At 30.8% G+C, this 19,687-nt stretch overlaps 1 protein-coding gene across 1 annotated transcript in view; it reads right to left on the reverse strand.

Annotated features, from left to right (window-relative positions):
- Positions 1–19,687, reverse strand: part of LOC126736684 (1-phosphatidylinositol 4,5-bisphosphate phosphodiesterase epsilon-1-like) — a 201,417-nt gene that overhangs the window by 141,622 nt on the left and 40,108 nt on the right. The gene's annotated exons all lie outside the window — the stretch shown is intronic.

Here is a 19,687-nt window from a genome sequence, read left to right on the forward strand (position 1 = left end):
TTTACTAATTGTTTTTTTTTTATTTTGTTGATTTGTGTATTTTTTTTGACTAGAATATATACATAAAGTAAACCAACCAGTTACTCATACATAATACTGGTAGTCTACAAATAGACTAATTATATGTCCATCTTTGTTCCAACCGTTAAAAAATAGTTGAATTTAGCATTTGCGAAGAATTTTCTAAATATGAACTACTAAAGAATTTCCTAAGAAATACAATAAAGTAGGATTGCATCTGCTTTTATAGACCTTTTGTGCCTTGGAAAAAATTAACGTTTCAACAATCGTCATAAAAAAACAGTTTAGGCAGAAAATTCGGATTTTTATTTAAGAAATTGACGCAATTATCTATTTCAGTACTTTTATTTAACCTACTCTAAAATCTCCTTTCCTAAAGCCATAAACTCGCAAACTTTGAATTTTAAAACGTCTTTTATTTCTTAACAGTTTTCCCTAGGGACAAACTAAACCGAAACTGGGCATTTCCTTAAATTTTTCACATTCCCAACCGCATAGTTTCCCTCTATAATTTGCATTCAAATTAAACAATTAATTATTAAGCAATTTAGGACTTACTGCTCTAATGGCGTAATTTCACCACAACAAACAAGACGCTATGTCATGTATGTTTATATAGGAAGTCGGTGAATGTAGTACGTAATACATAATTTACTAAGGAGTGGAGATATGGGATGTTAAGGGGGAATAGGAGCGTATGCTGTTAATTTATGAGCTAATTTAATCGTTAAATTATAATATTCTCTAATGACTTGCATTTTAAAAAATTCTAAGACGTTTAGAGTATATGTTCGCAAGAACTTTTTTGCTAGGAATAGACTATTTTAAGGCGATAATAAACAAACACCCTGTGTATAGCAAAAGGTTATATAAAATGATTATATACTCAAATGCTCTCTAAGGGTGGTTGTCTCGGAATGATTAATTATTATGTCAACGATCAGTAAAGGATCACAACTTAAATTAAATACCCTGTACATTTAAGTAATTAAGAAAAGAAGCATAAGAAAACTAGTAAAAACTCAAATTTCCCACCGAACTGCGGATTTCCTTAAATAGAAATTCGATTCGATTTATTGTCATTCGAGTGGAATTTGGACGCTTCCAACTTTTAAAGCCTGCTTTGCAAGTGCTATATTCCTCGCTTATAATGGATGGGACAAAGATGGGTTTATTATTGGACCATTTGTGGATTACGAATATCATGTACGAGTATAACTACTTGGTCTACTTTATGTATAAAAAAAAGGATTAGTTAAAAAAATTCTAACGTTAAAATATTAAATTCTAGCATTAAGTTGCAGAAATTTTTAAATAGGATTTTGACTAGATTTCATGTTATTCGAGTGGAATTTGGACGCTTCCCACTTCTAAAGCTTGCTTTGCAGGTGCTAAATTTTATTCTTTTATAATGGGTGAGACAGAGATGGGTATATTATTAGACCATTTATGGATTACGGATATCATGTATGAGTAGCTACTTTATGTATAAAAAAAGCAAGTTAGAAAAACTAGCAGTAATTCAAATTTTCCGCCAAACTGTGAAAATTTGTTTAATTGAAATTTGACTCGATTTCAAGTTATTCAAGTGGAATTTGGACGCTTCCCACTTCTAAAGCTTGCTTTGCAGGTGCTAAATTTTATTCTTTTATAATGGGTGAGACAGAGATGGGTATATTATTAGACCATTTATGGATTACGGATATCATGTATGAGTAGCTACTTTATGTATAAAAAAAGCAAGTTAGAAAAACTAGCAGTAATTCAAATTTTCCGCCAAACTGTGAAAATTTATTTAATTGAAATTTGACTCGATTTCAAGTTATTCAAGTGGAATTTGGACGCTCCCCAATTCTAAAGCTTGTTTTGCAAGTGCTAAATTTTACTTTTTTATAATGGGTGAGACAAGGATGCATATATTATTGGACCATTTATGGATTACGGATATCATGTATGAGTAGCTACTTTATGTATAAAAAAAGCAAGTTAGAAAAACTAGCAGTAATTTAAATTTTCCGCCAAATTGCGAAAATTTATTTAATTGAAATTTGACTCGATTTCAAGTTATTCAAGTGGAATTTGGACGCTCCCCAATTCTAAAGCTTGTTTTGCAAGTGCTAAATTTTACTTTTTTATAATGGGTGAGACAAGGATGCATATATTATTGGACCATTTATGGATTACGGATATCATGTATGAGTAGCTACTTTATGTATAAAAAAAGCAAGTTAGAAAAACTAGCAGTAATTTAAATTTTCCGCCAAACTGCGAAAATTTATTTAATTGAAATTTGACTCGATTTCAAGTTATTCAAGTGGAATTTGGACGCTCCCCAATTCTAAAGCTTGTTTTGCAAGTGCTAAATTTTACTCTTTTATAATGGGTGAGACAAAGATGCATATATTATTGGACCATTTATGGATTACGGATATCATGTATGAGTAACTACGTTATGTATAAAAAAGCAAGTTAGAAAAACTAGCAGTAGTTCAAATTTTCCGCCAAACTGCGAAAATTTATTTAATTGAAATTCGACTCGATTTCAAGTTATTCAAGTGGAATTTGGACGCTCCCCAATTCTAAAGCTTGTTCTGCAACTACTAAATTTTACTCTTTTATAATGGGTGAGACAAAAATGCATATATTATTGGACCATTTATGGATTACAACTATCATGTATGAGTAACTACTTGGTCTATTTTATAAAAAAATAAATTAGTTAAATTTGCAACATTTTAAATTTTCCGCTAAACTATGGAAATTCCTTAAATAGAAAATTGACCTCATTTTATATCATTTGAGTGGAATTGGGATGTTCCCCACTTCTAAAGCTTGCTTTGGATGTTCTAATTTTGACTCTTCTATAATGGGTGGGACAAAGGTGGGTATAATATCAGAACAATATGTATGGATTACGAATAACATGTATGAGTATCTACTTGGCCTACTGTATGTTTATAGTGTAGTCTAAATAGAAATATATAATAAATTATTAAAATAAGAAACCAACTAGTAAAACTTGCAAATATTCAAATTTCCCACCAAACTTCTAAAATTCTATGAAAGTGGAATTCGAACGAACATCTAAAGCTTGCTTTGCAAGTGCTACATTTGACTATTTTATAACGGGTGGGATAAAGATGGGTATATTATTTTGGGTATAACCATTTGTGGATTACAAAAATCATATATGAGTAGCTACTTGATATACTTTATCTATAAAAAAAACAAATTATATTTGTTTTTATATATTATAGTAAGATAGTAATAAATTAAATTTCCCGACAAACTATGGAAAATTCTTGAATAGAAATTCGATTCGGTTACATAATTTTCGAGTGGAATTTGGATGTGCCTAACTTCGAAGCTTGCTTTGTAATTACTAGATTCACATTGTTATAGGGATAAAGATGGGTGTATTATTAGATCATTTGTGGATCACGAATATCATGTATGAGTAACTACTTGGTCTACTTTAAGTATAAAAAAAAAGAAATTTGTTAAACCTGCAAAATTTAAAATTTCCCGCTAAACTGTAGAAATTTCTGAAATAGGAATTCGATGGGATTTTATGTCATTCAATACACCATTTGTGGATCACGAATATCATGTATGAGTAACTACTTGATATAATTTACGTATCATTATAACTAGTAGGATTTGCAATAAGTCAAATTTCCCGACCAAAAGCGGAAATTCCTTAAATAGAAATTCGATTCGATTGCATAACATTCGAGTGGAATTTGGATGCGCGTAACTGTGAAGCTTGCTTGGCACTTGCTAAATTTAACTTCTCAAGCTTGTTTTTCAAGTGCTACAATTCACTCTTGTACAATGGGTGGAACAAAGATGGGTGCAGTGTGTAGACCATTTATGAATTGCGTATTCTATGAATGAGTATGTTATTAATCTTAAAAATAATCTCCAAAAAGTCCTATTGTTCATCCCGTATAAACCCGAAAAATGTAATAAAGTTGTACAACATTCTACTGCCAAGTAGGGTTCCTTTAGAATGTATTACCTGTTTCCTTATTATTAAAAACCCTAAGGCTTTTTAATAAAATCCTATATAAGGGACTTTGGAAAACACAGAACCGTTTCTACCTTATAAAAATATGAACCCTTTAGTCGATTTAACTAAAATAATTCAATAACCTCAAAAAATATAATCCTAACCTAAATCTTCTTAATTAAAAGAGAAAACAATGCTGCCACGTATTCAAATCATGTGCGAGCATCGACAACTTTATAGATTAGAAAAGTTATCTAATTAAAATATTCCCCGTGCGGAATGTCGTCGAATGTAACGAAAAATTTGAAACGTAATAAAGTTGAGGTAAAACGTAAAAACGGTAGAGTTTTCGGTCCTTCGAGAGTCGCTTTCAAACTAAACCCGGTTGTTCTGAAAACATTATCCTATACGTTCTTCGGGTAAAATAAAAAGGATATAGAAAAGTGCTTTTGCCGCACGAAAATGTCCTCAGATAAGCCGCTCCTCGGTTTTTGGGGAAAAGCTGCCGCTATCCACCTCCTCTCCTCCGAATAAATGGGAATTTACGCCTTGCAATTTCCTCGCTGCTACGCTCGCTTGAAAATTAAGAGGATGTTAAAAAATGGAATTTAAGCAAGAACAAGTGGGATTAAATCGCTGAAATTCTTGGGGTGGGTATTACAGATACCACATTCTATTAATCTTGGTACCCTGGAGGGCGAAACTTACGTATAAGGAAGTTCTTAGACGCATCAACAAAGAACGCGAACTCTTTTTGCTGAAGTTAAAGAAACCGATTCTTGCAGTTTATGATTGAGGAAAGAAAAGGAATCGGAAGAAATTAAATGTCATGGCTAGGTAACATTACACAGTGGACAAGGATAGAAGACAATAGATACCCATATTTGTTATACCGATTGTAAAGTAGAGAACTTGCAAGGCAAGCTTTACTTCTATGGAGTTCAAACTTTACTTCTATGGAGCTAGTTGGGAACTCCTTAATAAATAAACCTAAAACCAGAATTATGTACGTGACAATAATGATGTTTCTTTATATGGCTTTGGTATCTTTGATAAGCATGAAAATTCATTGAAATATGGCCTTAGGTTCACGTTTCAGTCGTGGTCATAATAAACAAGTTTCGGCGGTAAATTTGAATTGCTGCTATTTTTTGTCTGTTGATATTCCTGCATCGTCAATTACGCAAGAGTATACTTTGGATTTTTTTTTAAATTTGGCATCTAAGCTTAAAGATAAAAATTTGCAATGTTGCTCCTTCTGTATAATGCTAGAAACATTTTGGTTACATTAAATGAAACACCCTGTATAATTTTTTTTTTACGTTCCAAATGAAATTCTACACATATTTTGTATATAAATTTCTATGTCTAAGTCTGGTCGTTTTTGAGTTATTTAAGATTTTATATAAAAAATTACGTTTGCAAGGCTAATTCATAATCTAAAATATCTTCAAAAATTAAAGCTTTTAGATTAGATTATTAATTATATATAATATATTATTATTAATATTATTAATATTAATATTAATAATATTAATATTATTATAGAGTTTTTATCTCTGGAATTATGAAAATTATTTTTATCAACCACCGTTTTTAATTCTTTAGTCATATTATATCCCTTATACATGGAAACCACATGCGTTCTAGATAATCTACCCATCTTTGTTGCACCCATTGTAAAATTTAGCATTTGCGAAATATGCTTTATATGTCAATGCGCACATCCAAATTCCACTGGAATAATTTAATTTAGGTTGGTCAGTAACAAATAGGCTTTATAAAATTTTAAATTTTTCTTGTCTTTAAAAGGCAATTTTTATTAAGACTAATAGATTTTTGTTAAAAAATTGATAATAGACACTTTTGTAGAAAAATGGGTGTTTACGTTCTAAAATTACCACTACCGTTACCTTACAAATAACTAGACTTGTCACCAAGCAATATCAAAAATAAGAATTTTAATAATTAAAATTAGTCAATAAAGTTCCAAAAGACGAAATAATTGCGGAGTTCATTGGATTGGATTAATATTATTATTCAGAGGATGTTCATATGGACATTTCTTTTAACTAATGTAGGACTTCTATTGGAAGATTGTGCTGTCTGGTAACAAATCGTCTTAAGTGATAATTTGAGTTATAGAATCCATTTTTAAATTCTAGGCAGTTGAGGCATGATTTTCATCCTAAAAGTAGCATCACATTTTTCTTAGTTTGAAGTTAATGCAATAAATGCATTTTTTAATTCTAGGCAGTTGGACAAAGGGTGTTTTTCAAGAAAGTTGCATCATAATTTAAGAATTGTGATACATTGATATGGTTTTTTTTTTATAGAAGTTAAGCACAATATCATTTTTTAAGCCCAGGTAAATGAACCATCGATTTTTTTATTTTTTTTTTAAATTTTAATTTGTATTAAGTGATTAAAATTTTTTTATAATTTAGCCATAAAATCGTTTTTTTTTTAAATTTCAGGCAGCTCAGCCATGGATTTTGTACCTAAATTCCATTATAATTTTCCATTAAGTTCCATAGCTGTTTTGCACCATAATTTGTAATTTTAATAAAAAATAAAATGTTATCTTAGAAGTTATGCACAGAATCAATTTTTTAAGTCCGTGCAATTGAATTATGATTTTTATTCTAAAAGGTTGCATCACAATTTGCAATGAAGTAATTATTTTTTTTTAGCAAAAGTTAAGCATTTTTTTTTATTCTTGGCAGTTGAGCAAAGGATATTTCCCAAGAAAACTGCAACACAATAGGCAATTTTGATAAATTGCTATGTGATGATAGAAATATGCACATAATCAATTTTTTATCCAGACCATAGATTTTTTTCCTAAATTCAGTTATAAGTTGCATTAAGCGATAAACTGTTTTTTTTTTAATTCAGCCATAGAGTAAATTTTTTAATTCCAGCTAGTTAAATTCTGATTTTTTTTTAATTCTAACATAATTTTCAATTAATGCAAAAGCTGAACCATAAAATAAATTTTTGGATTCCAGGCAATTATCACACCATGAATCGAAAAAATTACACATTAATCAGTATTTTAATACACTGGAAAGTTATTCTACAAGTTATAGACACAATATTTTTTTTCTTTTCAGGGAGTTAAGTCGTGATCTTTATGTCCAAAAATGTCCATCATAACAATTAGGTGATCAATTTTTTCCCATTTTTAAATCCCAGGTTGTTTTGTAGAAATTGAGTAATTTCTTAATTGCAGGCAATTGAACCATACGTCTATTTCCTTAATTACATTATAATTTGCTATTGAGTAATCAATTGATTTTCGTTCCTAGAAGTAAGCCCTAGAATCTATTTTTTATTTCTATGTAGTTAAACCATAGATGTTCTTCAAAAAAGTTGCATCATAATTTCGTAATAAATTGATTTGTGTTCGTTGAAATTAACTATAAAATCAATTTCTTAAATCCAGGGAGGGCAGTCATGGATTTATTTCTAAAAAATATCCCTCATAGGTTTCCATTTACTGATATTTTTTTTATTTTCTAGATGTTGAGCCTAGAAGCAACTCCTCAATTCCATGCAATTGCACTAATCGATTTCTCAAGAAGTTGGGTTTTTTTGAAAACTTTGCAAGTTACTGACGTCCAGATTCCATTAGAATGACTTCTACTTAAGACTTTTTTGAGACCTTAGTGAAATTTAATATTTTTAATGGTTAGACAGTTTAGTAAAAAAAAATTAGCATTTACGCCCTAGAATGTCAAATGCTCAGAAACTCGAAAATTGCAATTGAGTTCATTAAATTGGATTAAAATTGTTATTCAGAGGATATTTATTATTCTTCTATGGACAATTCGACATAATTTCAACTAATCTGGGACTTCTATTGGAAGATATGTGTTGTCTGGGAACAAAATATGCTTAAGTGATAATTTGAGTTATAAAATGCATTTTTTAATTCTAGGCAGTTGAGGCCTGAGGCATTTTTAATTTTTTTTAAATTTTAATTTGCATTGAGTGATTAATTTTTTTTTTAATTCAGCCATAGAGTCGTTTTTTTTAAATTCCAGGTAGCCGTGGATTTTGTACCTTAATTCCATTATAATTTGCCATTAAGTGAATTATTGATATTCGTTCCATAGATGTTTTGCAACATAATTTATAATTTTAATAAATTAATATGTTATCTTAGAAGTTGTCTATAGAATAAATTTTTAAGTACAGGAAATTGATTTTTATTTTTATACGTTATATCACAATTTGCAATAAAGTGATTATTTTTTCTTAGCAAAAGTTGAGCAATTGAAGCAATCGTTCCTAGAGGTAAGCTCTAGAATCCATTTTTTTTATTTCTAGGTAGTTAAACCATAGATGTTCTTTAAGAAAGTTGCATCATAATTTCGTAATAAATTGATTTGTGTTCGTTGAAATTAACCATAGAATTAATTTCTTAAGTCCAGGGAGAGCAGTCATGGATTTATTTCTAAAAAATTGAGGTTTCCATTTACTGATATTTTGTTTGTTTTCTAGATGTTGAGCCTAGAAGCAACTCCTCAATTCCATGCAATTGCACCAATCGATTTCCCGAAAAGTTGGATTTTTTGAAAACTTTAGAAGTTGTTGACGTCCAGATTCCATTAGAATGACTTCTACTTGAGACTTTTTTAAGAACAATAAAACCAGCATTATGTACTTTAAGAGTTAGGTTGATCTTGGTGAAATTTAATATTTTTAATGGTTAGACACTTCATTTTTCAAAACAATCGTTTTTTTTTTAAAATTCAGCCATAGAGTCGTTTTTTTTAATTCCAGGTAGCCATGGATTTTGAACCTTAATTCCATTATAATTTGCCATTAAGTGAATTATTGATCTTCGTTCCATAGATGTTTTGCACCATAATTTGTAATTTTAATAAATTAATATGTTATCTTCTTAATAAGTTATGCATAGAATTAATTTTTAAGTCCAGGCAATTGAATTTTATTCTAATAAGTTGCGGCACAATTTGCAATGAAGTGGGTATTTTTTCTTAGCAAAAGTTAAGCAATTGAAGCATTATTTCGTTCTTTGAAGTTGAGCAAAAACTGTACCACAATATGCAATTTTAATAAAATACTATGTGGTGAAAAAAATTAAAACTCTAAGTCTCAGTCTCAAAAAATTTTTTTATGTATTAATCTACCAAGTACTTGGCAGGTCATCTAGCTATAAGGTCTGATGATGCTCTATTAGCGAAACATGTAAGCTGATTAATACATAAAAAGATATTTTGAGACTTAGAGTTTATATTTTTTTCTCTAGTTGCGTAGGTCTCTTTGAGATAATGGACGAGTTCCTTCAATACTATGTCGTGCTAAAAGTTATGCACATAATCAATTTTTTAAATCCAGACCATGGATTTTAAGTTCTAACATAATTTTCAATTAGTGCAAAAGCTGAACCATAGAATAATTTTTTTAATTCCATGCATTAATTACATCATGGATCAAAAAAATTGAACCTTAATTAGTATTTTAATACACTGGAAACTTATTTATTTTCTTTTCAGGGAGTTAAGTCATGATTTTTTTCCATTTTTAAATCCCAGGTTCTTTTGTAGAAATTGATCAATTTGTTAATTCCAGACAATTGAGCCATGCGTTTATTTCCTAAATTCCAATATAATTTGCCATTAAGTAATCAATTGATTTTCGTCCTCATCATGAATCATCCTTGCAATTGACCATGGAATCAATTTCTTAAATCCAAAAAGTGCGACCATGGATTTATTTCTAAAAATATCCATTTTAGTTTACCATTTACTGATAAATTGCTTATTTTTCTGAAGTTAAGCTTTAGAATCAATTCCATGCAATTTCGCCAATCGATTTCTCGAAAAGCTGGATTTTTGTTTAAGTTGCTGATGTCCAAATTCAATTAGAATGACTTCTACTTAAGACTTTTCTAAGAAACTTAAAAGCAGCATTATGTACATACTTTCAGAGATGGATTGCATCGAACTCAGTGAAATATAATATTTTTCAAAAATTCAAAAATTCGAATTTAAGCTCTACAATGTCCAACGCGCATAAACTCGAAAACTGCAATTTAAACGAGAACAAGCGGGCTTAAGATTAGAGTAGTCGGGTCACAACGGACCCTCCCATTGTCCACCCTATTACACAAGCCAATCCGTTATTAATATAATTTGCATCCAAATTGGACAATGCAATTTAAGATCTTACTCGTACTCTAACCATGTAGTTTGCTAACTACAATAAACAAAGGCGCCATGATATGTAGATAGAGGCCCTATGTGTATATGTACCTAATAATACACCAAAGGGCTAAACTGTTTGCTGTCGACAAAATGGTCATGTTTTGCCTGCTTATTTAAGCTCTAATTAATGTTTACTTTCTGGTCCTTCGAGCCGTATTTTCAGAAGAAAATAACTCCGATTAATATTAAAATTTCGTAATATATAAGCTTTATGGCTCGTGCCCTTTTGCAAGCAAATTAAAGCGGGAGTAAATCCCGCGTTAAATTGCTTTGTAGTTAAAAGGAGTTCGTAACCTGCGGCTCTCTGTTTTAATTTGTATGGCCTGGATATGGCATCCAACAGGGAAATATTTAATCTATTTTTTTGGGAAGGGTTATTTTAGTAACGAAGGGGTTATTTTAGTTGTTTTGGACAAAAAATTCAGTTTAGGCCACGTATAGTTCACGAGTTTCCAGGGGATATTGACAGTTAAAGCGTAAGTCTTGTTAGAGTTTCATCAAAATGCGAAATGAAAAAATTGCAGTAGATGGATTTGCTTCATTTTATTAATGGAAAGACAGGTGTATTCTATGGAGCCTATTCAGGCAAAAATCAAGCCGATCGAAGTGCTATGATTCAAAGTTATCTGAATCTGTTTTATTGGACAAATTTTCAAAAACGGAAAAAATTGAGGTTCTAATGCATGGATTTTCATAATTTTTTTAATGCCAACTGAAGAACAGTTCAAAGAAAATGTTGCAGTAAGAAACAAGTTGATTTGAGTAGTAAAAGTCAAGCTATAGCTCGAACATGATTTTCAAAAACTTGAATAAAAGGGCTTCTAATGCATGGATTTTTATCACTTTTTAAAGACAGCTGAAAAACATTCCAAAGAAACTATACAACTAAAAATCAAGCCAATCAAAGCACTAAAAGTAGAGCGATGAGTAAACCTGGATTTCTTTTTTTGCATATACATGCTAATCAAATATGTTGTCTTTATTAACTGGACGGAATTTATTAAACACATTTTATTACTCTATCTGACTCTAAAATACACTAAAATCTATTACAACTGAATAAACTCTTCTAGTATTACATTAAACCCCACTAGTTTCTCCAGTAATAAAAATAAGCCCTCGACTAACAACGAGAAGACAGAAAATAAGACAAGGACACAAAGAGTAACGCGGTCGCTCCAAACCGACTTTTTTTTTATCATTTCGCCACACTTTTAACGTCTCTTCTCTCTATTTTATGTTTTATTCCTACGGAAAACCGGAGTTTTTTATCTGGGCCCTTAATGAGCGAAGGGCGCGTACTAGTAGGCAAATAAAGGCGGAAAAAAATACTGTTTTTCATGCAAAAGGGTTTTTATGTCTTTCATTTAAAATGAGCCTGAATAGAGGAAGATGCGTGGAACGGTAGAACTAATTCACAGGGTCGTAACAAGGAGCTTTGACCTTATAGTCGTAAATCAAGTCAAATTAATTACAACTACAGCATAACATATATAAATAGTCAATGCTTAATTGTATGTGATCGAAGCAGTGTGTCTTATTAGAAATTATTTAAATTTATTACATTTATTGTAGTTTTGTATGAGAGCTAATGAGTTTTCCTACAAGTCTCTTTGTAAATATCACAGTCTTCGAGTTAATAATCAGTTTTTCTATAGATTGAAAAAATCTTGATTTTATCAAAGGCCTTACGAAAATCGAAATATAATAAAAAGTTATTAAACGATTTGATTGATTTCAGCTTCATTTGAAATCTGATGACTTTTTTTTCAAAAAGTATTCATGCAAGTGTAATGATTGACAGAATGTTGATACTGTCAAAGGCTTCACAGGAATCTAAAAGTTTTAAACCTTTGAATTGAGGAATATTATATTTCCTATTCTAAGCATATTGCACGTACAGTTAAGCATTTTTAACAAATTTAATTTTTTTAAGGTCAAACTGTCTTTCGTTAATTGATTCAAGCCAAATCACTAAATATGTCGGTTATTATTGGTCAAATGAAAAAATTCTTTTTTAAGTTGAGATTAAGTTCTATCAATAAGTATATGAGCGTTTTTTAGGTAAATCAAAGTGTTATTAAGATATTTCTCCTCACAACACTATTACTTTCTAAATACTAGGCGATATAAGTTTTCTTACAAATTACAGGTTCAATTAAAAATTTTTAAAGAGAAAAGCTGTTAAGCAAATTACGCTCTGCAAAAGTGATTCTAAGCATATTGCCCGTAGAGCAAAGCATTTTTAACAAATTAAGGTCTACAATTTTTTTAGGGTCAAATCGTCTCTGTTTGATCAATCCAAGGCAAATCGCTAAATATTACGGTTATTGTTGATCAAATGAGAAGCTTTTTAGAGGGAAAAGTTTGAGATAAGATGAATGTCTATTAAAGAGTTTCTAAGTATGTTTTATTTAGACCTAAGCGTTATTTGATTAATACTTAGTTAATACAAGGCGTCAATGTCAATACTGGGCTATATCAATTTTCCGATGGACTTGATTTTTACTCTAGCAGTTTCTTTGAAATATTCTTTAGCTGCCATTAAAAAAATACGAAAATCCATGCATCAGAACCTCATTTATTTCTTTTTTTGAAAATCGTGTCCAACAAAACAGTTTCAGATAACGTTTGAGCCATAGCTTGACCTCTAGTACTTCGATCCACTGGATTTTTACATTCATATATTATAATTCATCGATTTAGTTGACATTCTGTTGAGTTTCTTTTACAAAAACGTTACTAAAAGTTTCCCTGTAAATATCAGTCGTCGAGTTATTGAGGAGTTTGTCTATGGAATAAGAAAGTCTGGATTCTATCAAAGGCATGATAATAATCAAAATTTATTGAATGCTTACATAACTATTTTATTGACTTTAGCTTGATGTGAAAGCTTATGAGTTTTGTCCAAGTTTCCATGTAAATAATCGTTTTTTAGTGATTGAGTAGTTTTTCAATGGATTGAGTCAATCTTCATACTATCCAAGGCTTCACAAAAATCTAAGAGTCTTAATACGTAAGGCTTAGGTAAAGCCTTTGATGCAAGTCTATTCTATTTCAAAGTATAAGAAGATTTCACGTAGTTACAAACATTTTTCAATGTCAATTGGTTAATCCAACACAAATCACTAGATATCTCGTTTATTATTGATCAAATAAGAAACCTCTTAAAGGGCAAAGTTTTAGATAAGATCAGTCAAAAAATCGAGAAGAATAATTTTTTATGTAGCCCTAAGAGTTATTGAGATATCTCTATTCAAAACATTCTTAACTTCCCAATACTGGGCGACATGAATTTTCTCCATAATGTCGAGTTCTAAATAGAAAATGAGATAAAAGTTGTTAAACAAGTCACGTTTTACGAAAATTATTCTAAGGATATTCTACGTTGAATCAAGTATTCTTGAAAAATTTAGGTTTATGCATTTTTCAAGGTTAAACTGTCTTTCACTGGTGAACCCAAGACAGTGGAAACTTCTTAAAGGGAACAGTTTTAGATAATATCAAGCTCTATCAAAAAGTTTACAAGGATTTTTTATATACACCTAATGGTTATTGAGATATCTTAATTGAAAACATTATCAGTTCTTCAATGCTGGGCGATATCAATTATTTGAAAAATCTTGAGTCCAAGGTATGCCTAACTTGTGTAATTTTTGAGCAAAAATATGTCAAATGCTTTTGCGAAGACTGTATATGTGACATCCAATTGTTATTTGCAGCTGAGTGAAAAAATATCATTAAATTGATACTAGTCGATCTAGAGTGAAAAAAACCATGCTAATATTGGGATATAAGATGTTTGACTGGACGAAAAGGGTGTCATATATACACACTTCAAAAACCTTTGGGAAATTGGTCAATATTGAGATTGGACTGTAGTTTTTGACCAAACCTTTGTCATCTGATTTAGAAATAAGATTTTTGCCAACTTTCGCTCCTCAGGACTAGTCCGAATCGATAAATTAAAACCGAATCGATACTCTATGGAGAACATATGATACATTATCAAATCCAGCAGTTTCTTCCAGCTTTGTAAGTGTTGATATATTGATGTTCTAGGATAAAATTTATCTTGATAATCTGGATGCTCAATAGTCACTCCCGAAGAACTGAGCAAAGGCATTCACAATTTTTTCTGGACAATCTAAGCGCGTTTCATTATAAGTTAGGTTTCCTGGAATTCGAGATGTATTACGTTTATGCTGAATAAATTTCCAGAATTTCCCCGAAATAGATCCGATGTAATTCTCAGTTAGATCAATAAACGCTGCATACGCAGTATAGTAGTAAATGCTTAATTGTAGTGATATAATTATCTAAAGCCTTCGAGTTATTAAGTATGTTTTCTTTGAATTAAACAAATCTTTATGCTTCAAAGGCATTACGAAAACTTAGATACAATAAAAAACTTACATAACGATTTTATTGATTTTAGCTTCATATAAAATCTGTTGAAGTTTTCATGTAAATATATTCGTTCTAAATTTATTGACAGTTTCTCAATTTTCAGATTGAGAGAATCTTGATACTGTCAAAGGCTTCAGAAAAATCTAAAAAATTTTTGGTAATGCTTTTGATTCGAGCACATTCTACTTTCGATTCTAAGTATATTTCACATTTCAAAAATCTCGAGTCCAAGGTATCAAAAAAAGACATTTTTAGAAAGAAAAGTTGTCAAGCAAATCACCTTCTACAAAAATAATACTTAGCATATTATAGAGTATTTATAGAGTCAAGCATTTTTAAGAAACTTAATGAAAAACAGTTTTCAAAATCGAACTGTTTCTGTCAACACAAGACAAATTGCTAAATATCTCTAAATATCTGAAAAGTTTTAGGTAAAATTAAGAACTATCAAAAAGTAACTAAGCATTTTTTAGGTAAACCTATTCATATTAAGCGATATTATTTTTGCTAATAATTTCCAGTTCTAAGCCTTAAATCAAAAAAATCCTAAAGGGAAAAGTTGTTAACCAAGTCACACTCTACAAAAATGATTCTTATCATAACTTACGTAGAATCAAACATTTTTGTTTAATTTAGATGTAACCATTTTTTAAGGTCAAAATGTATTTTGTTGGTCAACCCAAGACATATTTTCAAACATCTCGGTTAATATTAGTCAAATTGAAAACTTCCTGGAGAGCAAATTTGATCTTGAGATCAAGTTCTTTCAAATAGCTTATAAAGATTTTTTACGTAGCATTTAGAATTATTGAGATATCTTTATTCAAAATATTCTTAGTTTCTAAATACTAGGCGATATACATTTTCTAAAAAATTAAAAGAGTCCTAAGTATCAAATCAAAAAATTTCTAGAAAGAAGCTATTAAATAAGTCTCGTTCTACAAAAATGACTTTAAGCATAATCCACGTGGAGGAAACATTAAGACAACTTAAGACAAATTGCCAAATATCTTAATAACATTGGTTAAATGGGAAACTTCTTAAAGTGCAAAGTTTTAGTTAAGATTTAACTCTATCAAAAACTTTTAAGCATTTTTATGTAGACCACACGATTTTTCCGATATCTACACTCAAAGCACTTCACAGTCAATAACAAGTTTAGATATGGAACTGTTTGCACACTTTTCAGTTCACAACAATTGCCAAAATCCAATGAATTGAGGTCATTAGGTTACTAAATACACTTTGTTACACTATTTCAGATTTCTGTATCTTTTAAGAATGCTTCTCTTCATAATATCCTTAATAAAAAAATGCAAGTTCAAAGTTCTATTGCTTCTATTAACCATCTGTTTCCCTATTTATTATTTCTCACACGATGTTTTAAAAATGAGCATCCCTTACGAGTTTATTTAGGTCACAACCGTCCACGCCTACCTCACCTAGAATATTAAATTTTTAAACAACGACCCTCTCGTGCCTGTAGAGAAAAAAAACCAGAACGCGGTGGGGGATGAAAATTCACCCTAAAATGTGACCTATTAATAGTCACCCAGTACGGAAGTTAAATTTATTCAGGACCGCGGGTCGTCCCGAAATTTGAATTTCGTTAATCCGACGTTATTTGTGGACCAATTAGGACATTACTAATGCATCGACTCTGCCCGCAATTCCGCGGATTTAGGCTCTGGATTCAGATTATGTACCACGGTCCTTTGCGTGGATTTAAATAATTATTTTCGTTAGATTTAGGGAATGTGTTTAACTAATCGTGTGTCCAATGAATATAAATGTTTTTTTTTTCACTATAGAGCATTACGTAACTAGGGTAGAAGTTAATAGAGTCCATACCAGTATAATTTTTTATCATATAGAACTCAAAAGTATTGTTATGTTCAAATTTTATTTTAAGTGTAAAGTATGTACACTTAAAAACCCAAAACTTGTACCGGATGACCAATTAAGAATTTCGGCGATATCTCAGGCCCTAATAGTCAAAAAACATTCTTAGAAAATTGGCCCAAAAAAAATGCTGGAAATTATTTTGAAGTCAGTTGCTAGAGGGCGCTACAACTTGTCAATTGTCAAATAAAGTGGTGAGAGAAGTTTTCATCTTGAAATATAAAAACAGCTAAAAATCGGCATTGACTAGACCGATTTTCTTTTAACAAATTTTGTTTAAAAGTCCTTTGTTGCTTATTTCTTTATCAAAAAAATATTGTCAAAATAATTTTCTTAAAATCTGCTGGAGGGCATTGACTTGTGAGTTGCCTTTTGACAGATTATTTCCAAAAACTTAAATACAACTACAACTAAAAGCAGGGAAAAAAAGCAGGCAAAAACGGCATTTCTATATCACTTTTTATTATCAGTTCACGTTTATTATCTGTATCAAGATGAACCAAATTAGCCTATTACCTTGGGAAAACTACGCGTAAAAATTTTCTGAAAATTAGAGAATTTGGAAAACTCAATAAAGGACAGTAAAATAATTTGACAGTTTTGACACTTTTGACCATTTCGGATGTAGATGTAACCTGGCTTATTTTAAAAAGCACACCGAATATATTATCTGATATTTAAATTCTACATACAATTTTAAGAAATCTAAAGTATTATATTTATGTTATGCACATATTTTATTTACTGCCGCCTTAAAGGTTCAAAATGCCGTCCATCATTTTCAATGCACTAAAGCATCTTTTTTTGGGTAGACAAAACTCCTGTCGCTACTTCAGCAGCTGATAGAGTTTGCATACAATGCCTAATCCGGCTAATCATGTTTTGTCGTATCGTAGGTCTTGCTACCTTGCAATAAAAAATGCATTTACTCGACCCCATAAATAAAAATCCAGGTATGTTAGGTCTCGTGATCTAGCCGGCCATGAAAAGTACCGCACTCGAATATTTAGGGCAAAATGAGGTGGAACAACAGGATTCGTCGCAGAATTTCAAGTGGCATTTCCTCTAATATAATTGGTAATTCCTCTTTAAAAGAGGCTGCAAATAATTTAACAATTTACAGACCAACGACCTTGATGCTGGACTTCTCGCATCCAGTGAGGATTTGTTGGTGACCAGTAATGAATATTCTGAAGATTCACGCCTTCATTCTTGTAAAATGTAGCCTCATCTGTTCACAACATATTTGAAAGCACTTGGGGATCCTCTGAAATCAAACCCAAAAGACAGTGACAATGGTCTAGCCAGGTCAAAATGTCGTGGAGTTAATTGGTAAAGGACCAAGTTATATGAATGAAACCTAGAACAAATTGATGACTGCTGACTCAACAATAGAGCAACCTGATGCTTTTAGTGTAAAAACAAATAATTATTTTTAAACTTAAAGCATCATCATGAAAAAATCGACTCTTCTTAGAAAAATTAAGTCTTATAGTGTAGTGGAGGCTTAATATCCAAAAGATCGCTTATCTGTTCTTAAGAATACTCTGAATAATAGTTCGATTTATTCCCAGGTCGTGCGCAATAGTTCTAGTACTTAAGTGAATTCTAGTAGGATGGCGTCTGTCAGGAGATTGATCCGCAGACACCCTTGCAGCAACTGTGGAATTTCTCATGCATTCAAAATAAACGCCATATCAAATATCAACCATCATAGCAAATAACCCTTCGTTTGTGTAGAGCATTGTGTAATAACATTGTGTGGTAAGAACTCAAGGAATAAAAAACTGGAACAATACGAGCAACACGAAAGCCCAAAATTTGTTTTGTTAATATATTCAGTTTGAAAACAAGCAGTTAGCTGTGCACACTTTTTGGAAATTAACCGAAGATGGTGCTAATTTACATGTTTTTTACAGAGGATGTTTAACGCAGAATTAAGTTGATTTATTATGGAAAGTTGTAAACATTTTTAAGCCTGACAGAGTTATTTATGGACTCATGACTAAAATATTTTAATAGTTGTAGCAGTTTCGGTTATACATTGGACCAAAGTATAACATATGTATGACATAGAATCGAATTATTAAATAATATAGAGGGTGTTCTATTGAAAATAAGCAAGTTAACGTCTACGTAATACCAGATATTACCAAAGGTATCAAAACTGTCAAATTATTTTAGTGTTGGTTCTTTATTGACTTTTCCATGGTAGCAAATTTTCAAACTTTTTTGAGGTTATTGAGCCTGGCTAAGCAAATACGAATTAATAGCCATTTTTTAATGGACCCTTTTTTTAAATAAATGTAGTTTAAAAAGTGATATCGAAATGTTGTTTTCATTAGCTTCTTTGGCTTTGTTCTCTGCTTTTAATGACGTTAAAAATATATATTTGCATTTAAGCTTTTTAAAATAAACCGTTGAAATATGTAAGTCACAAATCAACGCCCTCTGGCGGATTTTAATAAAAGTAGTTTAACAATTTTATTTCGTAAAAAAAATAAGACAACAAAGAATTTTTAAACGAAATTTATTAAAAAGAAATCAGTCCAGTCAGTGCCGATTTTCAGCTGTTTTTATATTGCAAGATAAAAAATTTTCCACCACTTTATTTTCATATTATTTTAAGATGTATTTGAAAATCTTTCACGTACCTTCCATGAATAAAAATCAATGGTATTGTAATCGGGTGATCTTTGTGTCCAGGCAATAGGACCACCTTGTCCAATCGATCTTGGATAGTAGCTTGGACGCTTGCCCAATTTCGGACGGACAGCAATAATTTCAAAATGCGGTTAAGGTCCATCCAAATGGAACCACATTTGTAGGCGAATATTCAGTGAGACATCCACCAAAAGTCCTTGCAGTTCTTTCATAGAAATCGAAGGCATTTAATTTTGCAGGAACCATAACAGGCCCAATCAATAAGTCATCGATTAGGGTAGCTCAAACGTTAACAGAAAATTCATGTTGAAAATTACAGAGATTTACAGCTTTTAGATTTTTTAATTCCCACTGATGCAGGTTTCTCAGATTTTTAATATGACGGCTTGTGAGTGTCGCTTCATCTGTCTAAAGGACTGTTTTTTAAAAATGAATATTA

The sequence above is a fragment of the Anthonomus grandis genome, chromosome 5 (genome assembly GCF_022605725.1).
Source record: "Anthonomus grandis grandis chromosome 5, icAntGran1.3, whole genome shotgun sequence".
NCBI classification, from domain to species: Eukaryota; Metazoa; Arthropoda; class Insecta; order Coleoptera; family Curculionidae; genus Anthonomus; species Anthonomus grandis.